This window comes from Cryptomeria japonica, chromosome 8 (assembly GCF_030272615.1).
Source record: "Cryptomeria japonica chromosome 8, Sugi_1.0, whole genome shotgun sequence".
Classification (NCBI taxonomy): Eukaryota; Viridiplantae; Streptophyta; class Pinopsida; order Cupressales; family Cupressaceae; genus Cryptomeria; species Cryptomeria japonica.
In genome coordinates, this window is record NC_081412.1 from 192,165,821 (window position 1) to 192,179,341 (window position 13,521).

Genomic DNA, 13,521 nt, shown 5'->3' on the forward strand with positions numbered 1-13,521 from the left:
CCAACTGAAATAGTGCAGAAATACAAACACAACATCTTTTTTCTTGTAGACATAGATAGTTGCATTATTCAAGCAGTTCAACCCATAACTTTTTTGGTTCCACCTATTGGCTATGAAGTTGCAATAGATCTTATTAAAATTCATATCAATATGCTTCTATCTAAACCAGTAGACTCGAAGGAAAAGATGTTTGTAACATATGAGGAGGCAAGCCCTAACATTAAACATGAACTTTAGGTGCCTATCATAAAAAGAAAAGTAAGGAAAATGATTGATACCCTCGATAAGAAATATGGAGGTGAAGGATCCGGTGCCACTACCTCCACTGGTGTGAGTGTGAAAATAGGGGTCACACCTGATAAAGATGAAGAATCAATAGGTGGAAAGAAGAAAGTGACAAAGATAAAATCTAAGGGGATTGTAGCAACCAAGCCTGCAACATACTCAAAGGAAAAGGATCTAAGTATTCTGATATCTTCACCAAGTAAAGATAGACCGGTAGGAGTGACTTACACCAGAAATAAAAAGAGTGATCCAAAGCCTAAAAAGGATGAGAAAGAAGGTGATATTACTGACACCTTATCAGATGTGGAAATAAAGGAGGTTAGAAGAAGTGGGAGAAACAAAGCTCCAACAATTGATGAGTTGGTGCATGGGATCAAAGAGTTTGGAGGTCTGGGCAGTGTTGGAAGGACATAATCCATCAATAACGAAGAAGAAAAAAGGAAAATTGAGGATGCTTTGATCTAGAACTTGCACAATTTTGTAGGACTCCTAGTGAATTATATGGGATTATCCCATATGACTTACTAGATCACATTGAAGGGAGATGGAAGAAAACTCTAGCTACTGAAAATGAACTCAGAATAAAAGCACTCATGGAAGTGCAACATGACTTAGACCTTGATCAATCTTCACTAGTGGTTGAAGCATGCATTCAACATTTCAAAATAAGGAATAGAACTAAGAGAGTGGTAGTAGGAGAAGTGGGAGAAGTACATGCTAAAGGTGTTACCTTGTGGAAGGAAATAATGAACTAGCAAAAGAAAACTGAAGAAGAAATTGAAAAATAAACAAAACAGGACAAAGGTACAGTTGTCCTTGTCAAAGGAAAAGATAAGGAAAAAGACTCCACTAAATAATTTGATACTTTCATAGTTGAGGACATCATAGGAGACGTTGTGTCAGACATCCCCAATCTGACAAAGGGTATCGAACATCCTCATAAGGGTATCATACTTAACCAGTAAAGGAAGCTGATAAAACTAAGCTTTCTGGTCAAGATGAAGTGTTAGTTGAAGACATTCTTTATGAGGATACACCTCACAGAATCTTATTGACACCAAATCCTATTCTCTCTCAAGAAGGAAAAGAAGACATTCCTTATGAGGATACACCTCACAGAACCTTATTGACACCAAATCCTATTCTCTCAAGAAGGAAAAGAGGATAGAGGAAGAGAAGAGAAGAGAGGAAGGAAAAGAGGAAGAGAAGAAAACAGAGGAAGGAAAAGAGGAAGAGAAGAAAGCAGAAGAAGGAAAAGAGGAAGAGAAGAAAGCAGAGGAAGGAAAAGAGGAAGAGAAGAAAGCAGAGGAAGGAAAAGAGGAAGAGAAGAAAATAAAGGATAACATGGTAGTGATGAATACCCCTCTGGCAAAGAGGAAGTTAGACTTAGACAATGAAAGTGAAAAGAAAAAGGTAAGAATGACCACATCAACTAGCTCAAAAGTTGAGACTGTAGAAAAGGAAGAAGGAATAGAAGAGGAAGAAGAAGGTGACTCGGTCATTGATATAAAGAAAAGGACCCCCAAGCAATTGATGAAAGTCTCATAAAAATTGAGAATCTAAGATGAAAAGGTAAAACTAAGAGAAAAGAAAAAGAAGGCAAGAATCCTCACTTCTGCCAAAACAATTTTCTCTGATCTCATCCCAGACATTGTAGTTGATGATACTACACCCATTATTGATTAGTTGCATACTCTGGTTAAAGCAATCAGTTCAGAGGGAACTGATATGGAGAAGGTTGCAATAAGGCAATATGAGACAAAGCGAGGAGATAACCTAATAGAGCAGATAACAGTTAGAAAAGTTTCTCTTTTCACCAGAACAGAAGAAGTTAAAAATATACTACAACAAGCTGGTCAACTACTGATGAAATCTTTGAATTTTCCTACTTTAATCAAAGGCTTAGAAGATAAAAGAAATAAAATTCAAAAGGAGATTCAAGATCTAGTAAGCTCTTTGGATCCTCTTATCAGTTCAACACCAACCTTTACTCAAAAATTCAAAATGCTCAATCATAAAATTACAAGGTTGAAAGATGAAGAAGACAAAAGAAGTCTTAGTTTGTTAGAGATGTAGTGCTACTTAGCACCAGTTATTGATTTCATGCAACTGAACATTAATGAACCAGATTGCTTAATAAATGCACCTGACTGTAAGGCAATTGATGATATGAAGGTCTTCATTGCAGTCTTACATGGCCACTTCACCACCATGAAACAAATTCAATCTTCATGGGAATCTTCCTTGAAAGTGGCTCAAGAAAACTTTAAAGAGATTTTTTCTTTATTTTGACAAGTCTTCTTGGATAGTCTTTGCCATTGATGGCAAAAGGAGGAATTTTGGAATTGTTTGGAATCCTGTCACGAATAGAGGCCAGAACCGACACAGTTTTGTAGCGGTTTGTAGTATTTGCCACCAATGCCAAAGGGGGAGTTTTTTGGCATTTTGATACTATTTTGTATGACTAGTAAATGGTATGTTTGTCATTGTTGGCAACATCATCTCCTTAGTCTTCATAGTCCATCAAAAGTGAGTAGACCAGCAAGGAGTGAGTAGATTGACAAGCAATGAGTACCTGCAAGCATTGAGTAGACCGACAAGCAGTAAGAAGCTTGGGTAGTGGTGAGTAGATCGACATAGAAGAGGTTCACTGGCTAAGCAAAGAATAGACTAGTATACAAGAGGAGATCGACTAGACAAGTTTTGATCGGTACACTAGAAGAGTCGGTAACTGACAGACTGGTAACGTTCAGTTACATCCAGCTAAATCGAGATTCTTCTCCAGCCAACCGATGGACTTATCAGCATGTTTGACTATATTGACAAAGATTCCTGCATGATTTTAGAGACGTAATTTAAGTCCTGACAATGAAATTTTGAAAGGTATTTTTTGGAGGGAAAGTTGGCAATAGATTAAAGGGTCTTTAAATACACATATCTCATTCTTGAGAGGGTTGTTTTTGCTATGAATGAAGATAATGTGAAAGTGGACACAGGGGGAGTTTAAGGGACTACAAAGACGAATGATAGAAGACCGGTAGAGTGGAGTTTCACAGAGTGGTGACTGAAGTGACAAAGGACCTGCAGTGTGATATTCAAGGATTATAAAATTGACAAAAGGCAAAGTTGATAGTGCATTCAGGAAATCAGAGTTGTGTAGAATAGACACAACCGATGCAGATCTAGTGTGATTCTTTAGTGTGATTTGACAAGGCTAATGAGTAGCAGTTTTAGAAGATCATCCATCTGTTGCTTTCTAACAATTGCAACCTAAATCCCTTAACTGGGTGGACTTTAATAGGTCCCATTGTAAAAATCCCTTAACTGGGTGACATCTTGATTGATGTTCTAAGTCCTTTAACCAAGCTACCTTTAACAAGGTAAAGGCACTAATCGGGCTTGTTTAAAATTCCTTAACCAAGTGGCACCTAACAATGTCTTTGTAATCTCCTAATAGGGATGGCTCTTAACTAGGCATACTTCAGAAGAGTACAGATCTTGTGAGTTCCTACTCACACCTTGGTTTTCTTCCTATTGGGTTTCCATGAGATAAATCTGTGTGTCATTGTGTATCTTTTCATGTATGCTCAATCTTCTATAGTAAATGTTTACATTGATGAATGATAAATTATTTCAAACTTAAAGTAAAAGTTTCAATTGGATAAAACCGGTAAAGTGTTGATTCACCCCTCCTCTCTCAGCATCGGTTGGGACTAACAGTAATGCTTCAACTTCAATATTTTCACTTTATTTACTATGGTTTAATTTTAATATCTAATTCAATACTCTATATTATTATTGTTTCTACATCTAGCTATCTAGATCATACTAATTATATATAATTTGTTTTTTTACATCTGATGGTTTTATATAATATTATGGATTATTTAATATCTTAAATGTGTGATTTATGTTGTTATTTGGCTATCCTTATATGGTGTAGATATGCCTAATGTTTTACTTGAGCGTGTAGGAAAAAATTCTCCAATAGTGGTTATTTAAAGATGTTTAGATTGAGTAAAATACATTTTCTCAACCTCCATCTCACTTTATTTGAAATGTGTTTCAAACATTGTGAATCTATGTGAAAACCTAGATTCAAACCAATGATAATTTTGGAATCTATATGTTGTGTTTAAACCTATATTGTGAGTTATTTACATGTGATTGATTTATCTTATTTCAGTACACATTTTAATTATTTTAAACTTGTATGTCTATTGTGTTCTTATTATATCTAATGTGCTCTATATTAGAAGGATAATTAATAATACCTTACTCAAAAAACTCATTGCTTTATTGTTGATGCTCAAATTTTTATTCAAATACCAACAATGAGGAATCTTATGGATGTGGTACTTGATCTGTGGTACTTGATCCATAAAATAACCTTCAAATTTTAAGTTAATCTAGAAGGAAATATGATGTGTATAGAGTCAATCTAATCTACTAGGGCTATAAGTGTGATTTAAAATCGATAGGTGTGGCTGTTGAGTCTGAGATAGAAGTGGAAGAAAAAATATCTCAACTTTGTGTGTCGATAGAATTGATAGTGTGTTGAAGAGAGGTTTGTTGCTGCCGAGAGTATAGAGAGTGTTTCTACAGAGAGAAGTCAGATACATCCACCAAAATAGGGAGAGTAAGAAAAGTGAAATGAGAAGAAGAAATCTAGACAGAGGAAGAAATCTAGACAGAGGAATAAAAAGAGACAAAGGAAGAAAAAGAGAGAGGAAGAAGGAGAAATAGAGAAGGAACTTTAGCAGGTAGAGAAATTCATTCTCATGATATGATAAATTTGTAAGTGTTACAAAACTCATTTGTAACAAGGATTTATCATTGCACTTTAAAATTCATCAAATATTGTAAATGTCTGAGTGGGTGCTTAGAGAAGGGGTAGGTGATCCTTGAGTTGGTGCCCTAAAGTTCAGGGGTGGGTGCCCTAAACATTGTAAATTGTTATTCTCTGTGAGGTTGGATTGGAGTAGTAGACTCTAGTAGCTATTCTCACCGAGGTTTTTACCACATTGGGTTTCCCTCATATATTATGTGTTGTGGTTTTATTTGTGTGTGTGTGTATGTTCTTAATTAATTTGTAGTTCCAATCCTTGCGCACATAGTTCAAAGTTTTAAAATACACTGGTTCACCCCCTCTCAATGTCTATTTGTGTTCTTTAATTGGTATAAGAGCTAGGTTCTCTTGTAGTAAAATATTTCTCTAGCTTGAGTAGATACTACTTTGTGAACACAATGGTTAGGAATGAATACTCCTCTAAAGCACCTATCTTCAATGGCACCAACTATGCCTTCGAGAGTAGAAGAGTGGAAACTTACCTGTCTTCCCTAGGATTTGATGTCTGGATGTCAGTAAAAAAAGGTTATACTGCTCCTCAAGTTCCTCCTATCAACCCTAATGCTAAAAGGAAAAATGAGAACAATGCCAAATCTAAGAATGCAATCTTAAGTGGTCCGTCAGATACAGAGTTTGTCAAAGTGATGCACTGCACTTTAGAAAAAGCAACATGGGATAAACTACAAAGCCTATATGAAGGTGATACTAAAGTGAAAGAGGTCAAATTAGAAAATCTGAGAGCTCATTTTGAAAACCTGAAAATTAAGGATGAGGGGAAAATTGTTGATTATTTGCAATGAGTGGATGAGACTGTGAGTGCTATAAGAAGACTTGGAGAGGATGTCAAAGATGAAGTTACTGTCAAGAAGGTTATGAGATTATTAACCTCAAAGTATGACACAAAGGTCTCTGCTATTGATGAAGCTAAATACTTAAATACATTCTCTATGTATGAATTATTTGGCTCCTTATCAACTTATGAAATGAGAACAATAGCAGGAGAAACACCAAAGAAAGAGGTTGCCTTCAATACCACACAGAAACAAAAATAACAAGCTACAAATGAGGACAAAAATGACTCTAATGTTGCTATAGAAAACTTTGTAAGAAATCTCAAAAGAGGGTCAGGGAAGTACAAAGGTAAGTTGCCTTTTAAATGTTTCAACTGTGGCAAGATTGGACACTTTGCATCTAAGTGCCCTTATGGAGAAAATGATGAAGATGTAAAGAAAAACATGAAGGTTTTTGGAAAAGAAAATATGAAGAATTCTTATAAGCCTAGTAGAAGAAATTTCAGGAGAAAGAGCAGTCTTAACACATTTGAAGATGATGCCTCTGATGAATAAGTGTTTCTGAAGATTGTTGCAGTGAAGATGAAAGAGAAGTCAATCTCTTTACGACACAAAGAGAGTTATTTGATGAACATATTGTTGATGATAAAGAAGAGGAAGTTGAAGCCGAAGTAGACCTTGAAGGTGAACTTGTGAGTGCACTAGAAAAACCTAGAAAAGTGAGAAAAGAATAAAAAAAATACAAGAATGTTGTTGTTGAAGAACAAGAATGACTGAACAAATCTCTTGAGGAGTCAAAGAAAACAATTTCTGATTTGAGAATTTAGTTGGAAGAAGCAAAGAGGATGTATGAAGTAACAAAATCAGATTTAGAAAAGAAGGATACAGAGTGTCAAAAATTGGAAGAAGATCTGGTAAACTTAAGAAAGGAATTGGAAAAGAATAAGAATGAACTCAACATGAGGATTAAGTATGATGGCAACACCAAAGCATTAGATAAAATACTCAATAAGAAGAAGCAAAACACAGACATAAATGGAGTTGGTTTTGAAAAGGGAAATTGTTCTAACAGTAAAGATTCATTGGTAAAAGCACAATGTTGTGTCACACTTTTATAAAGGCACCGACCAACAAAACTAAAACAATTTAACTTCGACCGCAGAAAAGTGACATTTCTAAATTAAATTTTGAAATGATGTAAATTGATCAAATGAAGAAATATTAATGAAATTTACGTCTATTATTTTTAAATTTTTTTAGAAAAAAATTGATTTTTTTTTTAATAGTTTCAAAGATAGATTTTTCTTTGCTGAAAAATGTTGAAAATTAGGGGTTCTAGTCGGCGCGACACAAGAATATGAATATGGATGCTAGAATATGAATATTTTGAAGTCCAACATAGCTAAATTTGACATTTTTTAGCTTGTGCCACCTCTTAACTAGTAAATTTATCATTAACCAAAGAAAAAAATATCCTTTTCGAGAAGATTCTCTCATCTAGTGAAATTTTTATTTTTATTTTATATTTAATTTTATTCAATATTTATTTTTTAATTTCGAATCAACCTCTTTTTTTACTTTAAAAATATACTTGCAATGTTTAATTAATAAAAAATATTCAAATTTATTAAAATAATAAAAAAATTATATGACCAGATTCATGACTTCGAGATCTGCAAACTGGTTTTCTTTTTTTTTGAAAAAAAAATCAATTTGATGAAAAATTAGCTAGAAGTTGAATCTGGAAACAATGCACACAAAGTGGCCTTTTTTGGTGCCACATGGCATGCCACATCGGATAGTTCAGTTGAACTCAGTTTGGTTGAACTACCCTCAGTTTCAACATTTCAAAAAAAATTGATTTTTTTTTTTTCGGTGGCTTTTCAACCAAGGGAGTTCGACCAAATTCCTAATGCCATTTTGGCACCACGTGGTGCCACATAGTCAAGGAATAGTTCAAAGGAATTGAGTTTGGCCGAACTTAGTTCGGCTGAACTACCCTCCGTTGGCCCAAAGTGACACAACTCCATTATTTTCCCCTCATTAGGAAAGAAGATACTCTTCACCTCTTCAAGTGAAAGTGAAGTCAAACAAACATTCATAGTCAACAAGCCTAATGAGAAGAAGACATATGCTGTAGCTACAAAGAATCGGTTAATGAACCAACATGTTGATCCTAAAAGAAAAGAAAATGTTAATTATGGAGGCTTCACTAAGGTCAAGGATACAAGAAGGAAGAGCTTAAGAAGACCGATCTATGCTGCTCCAAGAAGACCAATGAGAAATAATTTCAACAATGATTGGTATGTACCTCAATTCCATGGATACTACTATAAATGTAATACTTATGGTCATTGAATTGTTGAATGTAAGCTTATGCATACATCTCCACCTAGTTTTGAGAATAGAAATCAATTTTCTGCTCTTAGGGATATGAATGTTATTTGTTATCATTGTAATGGGTATGGCCATAGAAGTTATGAATGTAGGAGAAATATGTCTCAGTCCTAGAATAGATTTTAAAATTCATCATTCAATGTAAATTTTAAATGCTATCATTGTCAAAACTTGTGCCACATTGCAAAATCAAAACAAAATAAGACAACATAAAAGAAAAAAGAAACCAAACAAGTTTGGGCAGAAAAGGATAAAGATAAGGCTGAGTCAAGTTTAATTGTTCAAACCATCCTACATGCTGAAAGGAAAAACTTGTGGGTAGTTGACAATGGCTGTTCCAACCACATGACTAGTGATAAGAAGAAATCCATCAAGCTTGAAGATTGGAATGGTGGTTCGGTAAGGTTTGGAGACAATTCATCAATCAAATCAAGGGTAGAGGTACACTAAACATTGATGGCAAGCTAAAAGCTTGTGATGTTTATTATGTTGAAGGTCCAAAGCACAATATGCTGAGTGTGAGTCAAATGCATGACAAAGGATATAAGTTTACATTTGATTCCAAGGGATGTGAAATTAGAAAATTGATTCATTCTAAACTAGTTGTAGAAGGTAAAAGAATAGATGGAAATGTATACAACTTGAAGGATTGTTTTGTGTTTCAATGTATGGTGGGACAAGTTGATGAGAGCTCTCTATGGCATAAAAGGTTTGGACACATTAATTTTGATAGTTTGGTCAAAGTAAGCAAGAAAGGTTATGTAAGGCACATACCCTAGATTATAAAACTTGGGAGCACCTTCTGTGATGAGTGTCAAAGGGGGAAGCAAACTAAAGTAATCTTCAAGACTAAAGAATACTCAACTACAAGGCCACTATAACTTGTTCATACTGACTTATGTGGGCCTACAAGGACAAGAGCCCTAAATGGAGAAAAGTACTTTATGCTTCTTATAGATGATTTTTCAAGAATGACATGGGTCACCTTCCTGCAAGACAAGTCACAAGCATTTGAGAGATTCAAGGTCTTCAAGAAGATGGTTGAGAAGGAAAGTGGATAGAAGTTGAAACACTTAAGGTTAGACTATGGAGGTGAGTTTACATCAAATGAGTTTGAAGACTACTATGGGAGGCATGGAATCAGAAGACAATATTCAGCCCCTATGACACCACAACAAAATGGTGTTGTGGAAAGGAAGAACAAAACAATCAAGGAATTGGCAAGGACAATATTAAATGAAGCAAATCTGCTTGATGTCTATTGGAAAGAGGCAGTTCACACAACTGTATCCACCTTAAACAGAGTATAACTAAGGGTGAACAACAACATGACACCTTAAGAACTATGGTATGATAGGATACCCTCACTCAGGTATTTCAAAGTGTTTGGAAGAAAAATCTTCATCAGATGAGATGAAGATGGACTAGGTAGCTTTGAATCAAGAAGTGATGAAGGTATCTTTTTAGGCTGCTCTACTCACAACAAAGCCTTCAATTTTTTTAAAAAAAGACTTGAATAAAGTGATTAAAAGTGTACATGTGAGAATTGATGAGGATTTACATAAAGGTAAAAAGACAACAATAATTTAGACTGAATAATCACACAATGAAGATGAAGATTAATTTGAAAGTGAACAAGAAGAAGAAGCATCAAGAAAATCCCCTAATAGATATGTGCAAAAGAATCACCTAGAGGATCTGATTATTGGAAACAAGAATGATGGTATGAAAACTAGAAGAAGAGCAAGGAACATTGAGCAAGTAAATTTTATGCCTTATGACTGAGATGGAACCCATAACATATGATGAGGCCAGCAAAAGTGAGAAGTGGATGAATCCTATGGAAGAACAGTTGCAACATTTAGAAAAGAATAAGACTTGGGAATCGGTGCCTAGACCTGCTGACAAGAATGTCATAGGAACTAAATGGGTCTATAGGAACAAGATGAATGAAGAAGGAAAAGTGATAAGAAACAAAGAAAGACTTTTGTGAACGGGATATGGTTAGGTTGAAGGGATAGACTTTGAGGAGACATTTGCACCAATTGTAAGACTTGAAGCAATCAGATTGTTCTTAGCATTCTCAACTCATAAAGGATACAAAGTATATCAAATGGATGTCAAATTTGCATTCTTGAATGGAAATATAGAAGAAGAGGTGTACATAGAGTAACTTGAAGGTTTTTAGTAGCATGAAGATGAGAACTTTGTTTGAAGATTGAAGAAAGCATTATATGGTCTAAAGAGGCACCTAGAGCATGGAGTTCTAGGTTGGATAAGTATATCCATCAACAAGGTTTCAGAAAAGGAAATGCTAGCATCAATTTATATATCAAGGTAGATGGAGACCACATGATCATAGTTGTGGTATATGTAGATGACATCATCTTTGGAGGAAACAAAGATATTTTATGCAAAGAATTTGTTGATCAAATGTAGTCAGAGTTTGAAATGTCCATGCTTGGAGAGTTATCATATTTTCTTGGTTTGCAAATATCATGATAGAATAAGGGCATATTCATTTCTCAAACCAAGTATCCTAAAGACATATTTTAGAAATTTCAGATGGAAGACAACAAACCGGTTAATACCCCCATGGTGACAGGATGCAAATTAAGAAAAGATGATGAGTCACCTATTGTGGATTAGACCTTGTATAGATCCATGATTGGAAGCCTATTATATTTTACAACATCAAGGCCTGATATAGTTCAAGTAGTTCCTAAGAAATCACATGTCAATGTTGTAAAGATACTCAAGTATCTGTAGGAAACACTCACTTATGGCTTATGGTATCCAAAGAAAGGAGCTTTTACTTTGCAAGCCTATACCGATGTTGATTGGGCCGGATGTGTAGATGATATAAAGAGAAATAGTGGTGGAGGGTTCTTCCTTGGAGATAGATTAGTTTCATGACATAGAAAGAAGCAAGAGTCCATTTCACTATCAACTATTGAAGTAGATTATATTGTTGTTGCTACATGTTGCTCACAAGTTATGTGGATGAATAAAACTCTCAAGGACATTCAGGTAGAGTTTTTGGATCCTATTCCCATCTTGTGTGATAACTCAAGTGAAATCAATATATCAAATAACCCTATCATCCATTCTAGGACAAAACACATTGCAATTGAATATCATTTTCTTAGGGAAAAGGTTGCAAAGAAAGAAGTGAAAGTTGAATATGTTTGTGCTAGTGAGAAAATAGCTGATATCTTTACTAAGCCATTTCTTAAGAACAACTTTGCATATCTAAGACAAAAATTGGGTGTTCTTCCACCCGCCTGCAACACTTAAGCATTTTTTGGTGTAGTTTGTGGTTCAGGGGGAGCACTTTCTGCCTTGAACCGCATGTATAGTCTCAGGGGGAGTTTTGAATTTTTGTAAGTAGTAGTGACATTGCTCTTTATATTGTAATAATGATTCATCTAGATATAAGCAACAAAGGTCAAGGAGTTGTAAAGGAAATTTTTAATGTATTGTAGATGTGTCATGATCAAAATTGGAATTTCTACTCATTTCTATAGAAAATCATAGGGGGAGAACTTGCAAAATTGATGGCTGGTGTTGGAGGAGTTGAACGTTTCACCCTTTTCCATTGTTGTCAAAGGGGGAGAAAATGGTCATAGTGTGGTTTGCAAGTGTGTTGTCATCAATTCCAAAGGGGGACATTTTTGGCATTATTTTCATTAATGTCAAAAGATGTCAAGAGGTTGTAGAGAAGCAGACAATAATCATGCATAGCATGCAGGTTCTACTATGTAATTGTGCATAACACATCATGTTATGCTATAAGGGTTTTGATCAGATTCATCATCTCCACATATTGGCAACAGTGAACGAGTCCCAAGTTGGGGTTGAGAGCTTTGATTTCCGTATGGAAGCAGTTGTTTGGTTCGCATGCATTCAAAGGTTCTATAGTGTGTTCGAATGCAAGGGAAAGAAGAGACTAGGATAAGACTTGAATGAAAGAAAGATCATTTGCAACTATCTTGCATCATCAAGATGGAAGATGCACTATTCATGTGGGATACGAGTTTCTTTGAAGTCGAAGATTCCCCAGCTATCTCGTAGAATGTGCAATTGAAGGTGTATGACCCTACGGGATAACAGTGAAGAAAAGAAAAAGGTGTTCTCCTTATCCCGCAACATGTTGGTCAAGTGTTGAATATCTCATGGGATAATCAAAAGTGGCACTTCCGCATTGTGGAAAAGGTCATATGTTAGTCACGTGAGATAACTTATGTTCAATGAACAAGGAGGTCCCTCTTATCCTGCAGTATCAAAAGTGACCAACAAATGTCGCGCACGGGATAAGAAACTGAATGGAAGATTGCAGATTCCCTTATCTCACTAAAGTTAAGAAGCTCACAAAATATCACACGGGGGAAACAAAAGATAAGGCATCCCATTATTCCACGTGACCAGGCAAGAAGGTGAAGAATCCCACAAGATAAGGAAATCACCTTTTTCTTTTCTTCAATGTTATCTCGCATGATCATACACCTTCAACCACACATGCTGCGTGATAGTTGGGGAATCTTTGACTTCAAAGAAACTCTTATCCCGCACGACTAGTGCATCTTCCATCTCAAGGCCGTGGGATAGTTGTGGATGATCTTTCCTTCATTCAACTATTATCCTGGTCTCTTCTCTCCCTTGCATTCAAACACACCATGAAACCCTCGAATGCACATGAACCAAACAACTACTGCCATGCAAAAATCATGGCTCTCAACCCCAACTTGAGTCTTGTTCACTGCTGTCGATATGTGGAGATGTTGAATCTAGTCGAAACCCCTATGACATAACATGACATCTTATGCACAATTGCACAACATAACCTGCGTGTTATGCATGACTATAGTTTGCTTCTCTGCAACCTCTTGACATCCTTTGACATCAATGAAAATAATACCAATAAGTACTTGATCTATGTTACTTGATCCATAAAATAGCCTTCAAATTTTAAAGAAGCTGACTCTTCCTTGGATTTTTAAAGTTTAAGAGAAAAGGGAGGAAATACTTCAAAATTAAACTAAAATAGCCTCCCAACTCTATGCAAATACACCAAAAAACAATATTATTCTTAAACAATGAGAGTTACAATACATTCATTTGACAATAATAACAAAGAATCAAAGATTTTAAAATATCATAACACATGATTTTCAAGCATTCATAAATTTAATTACTCAA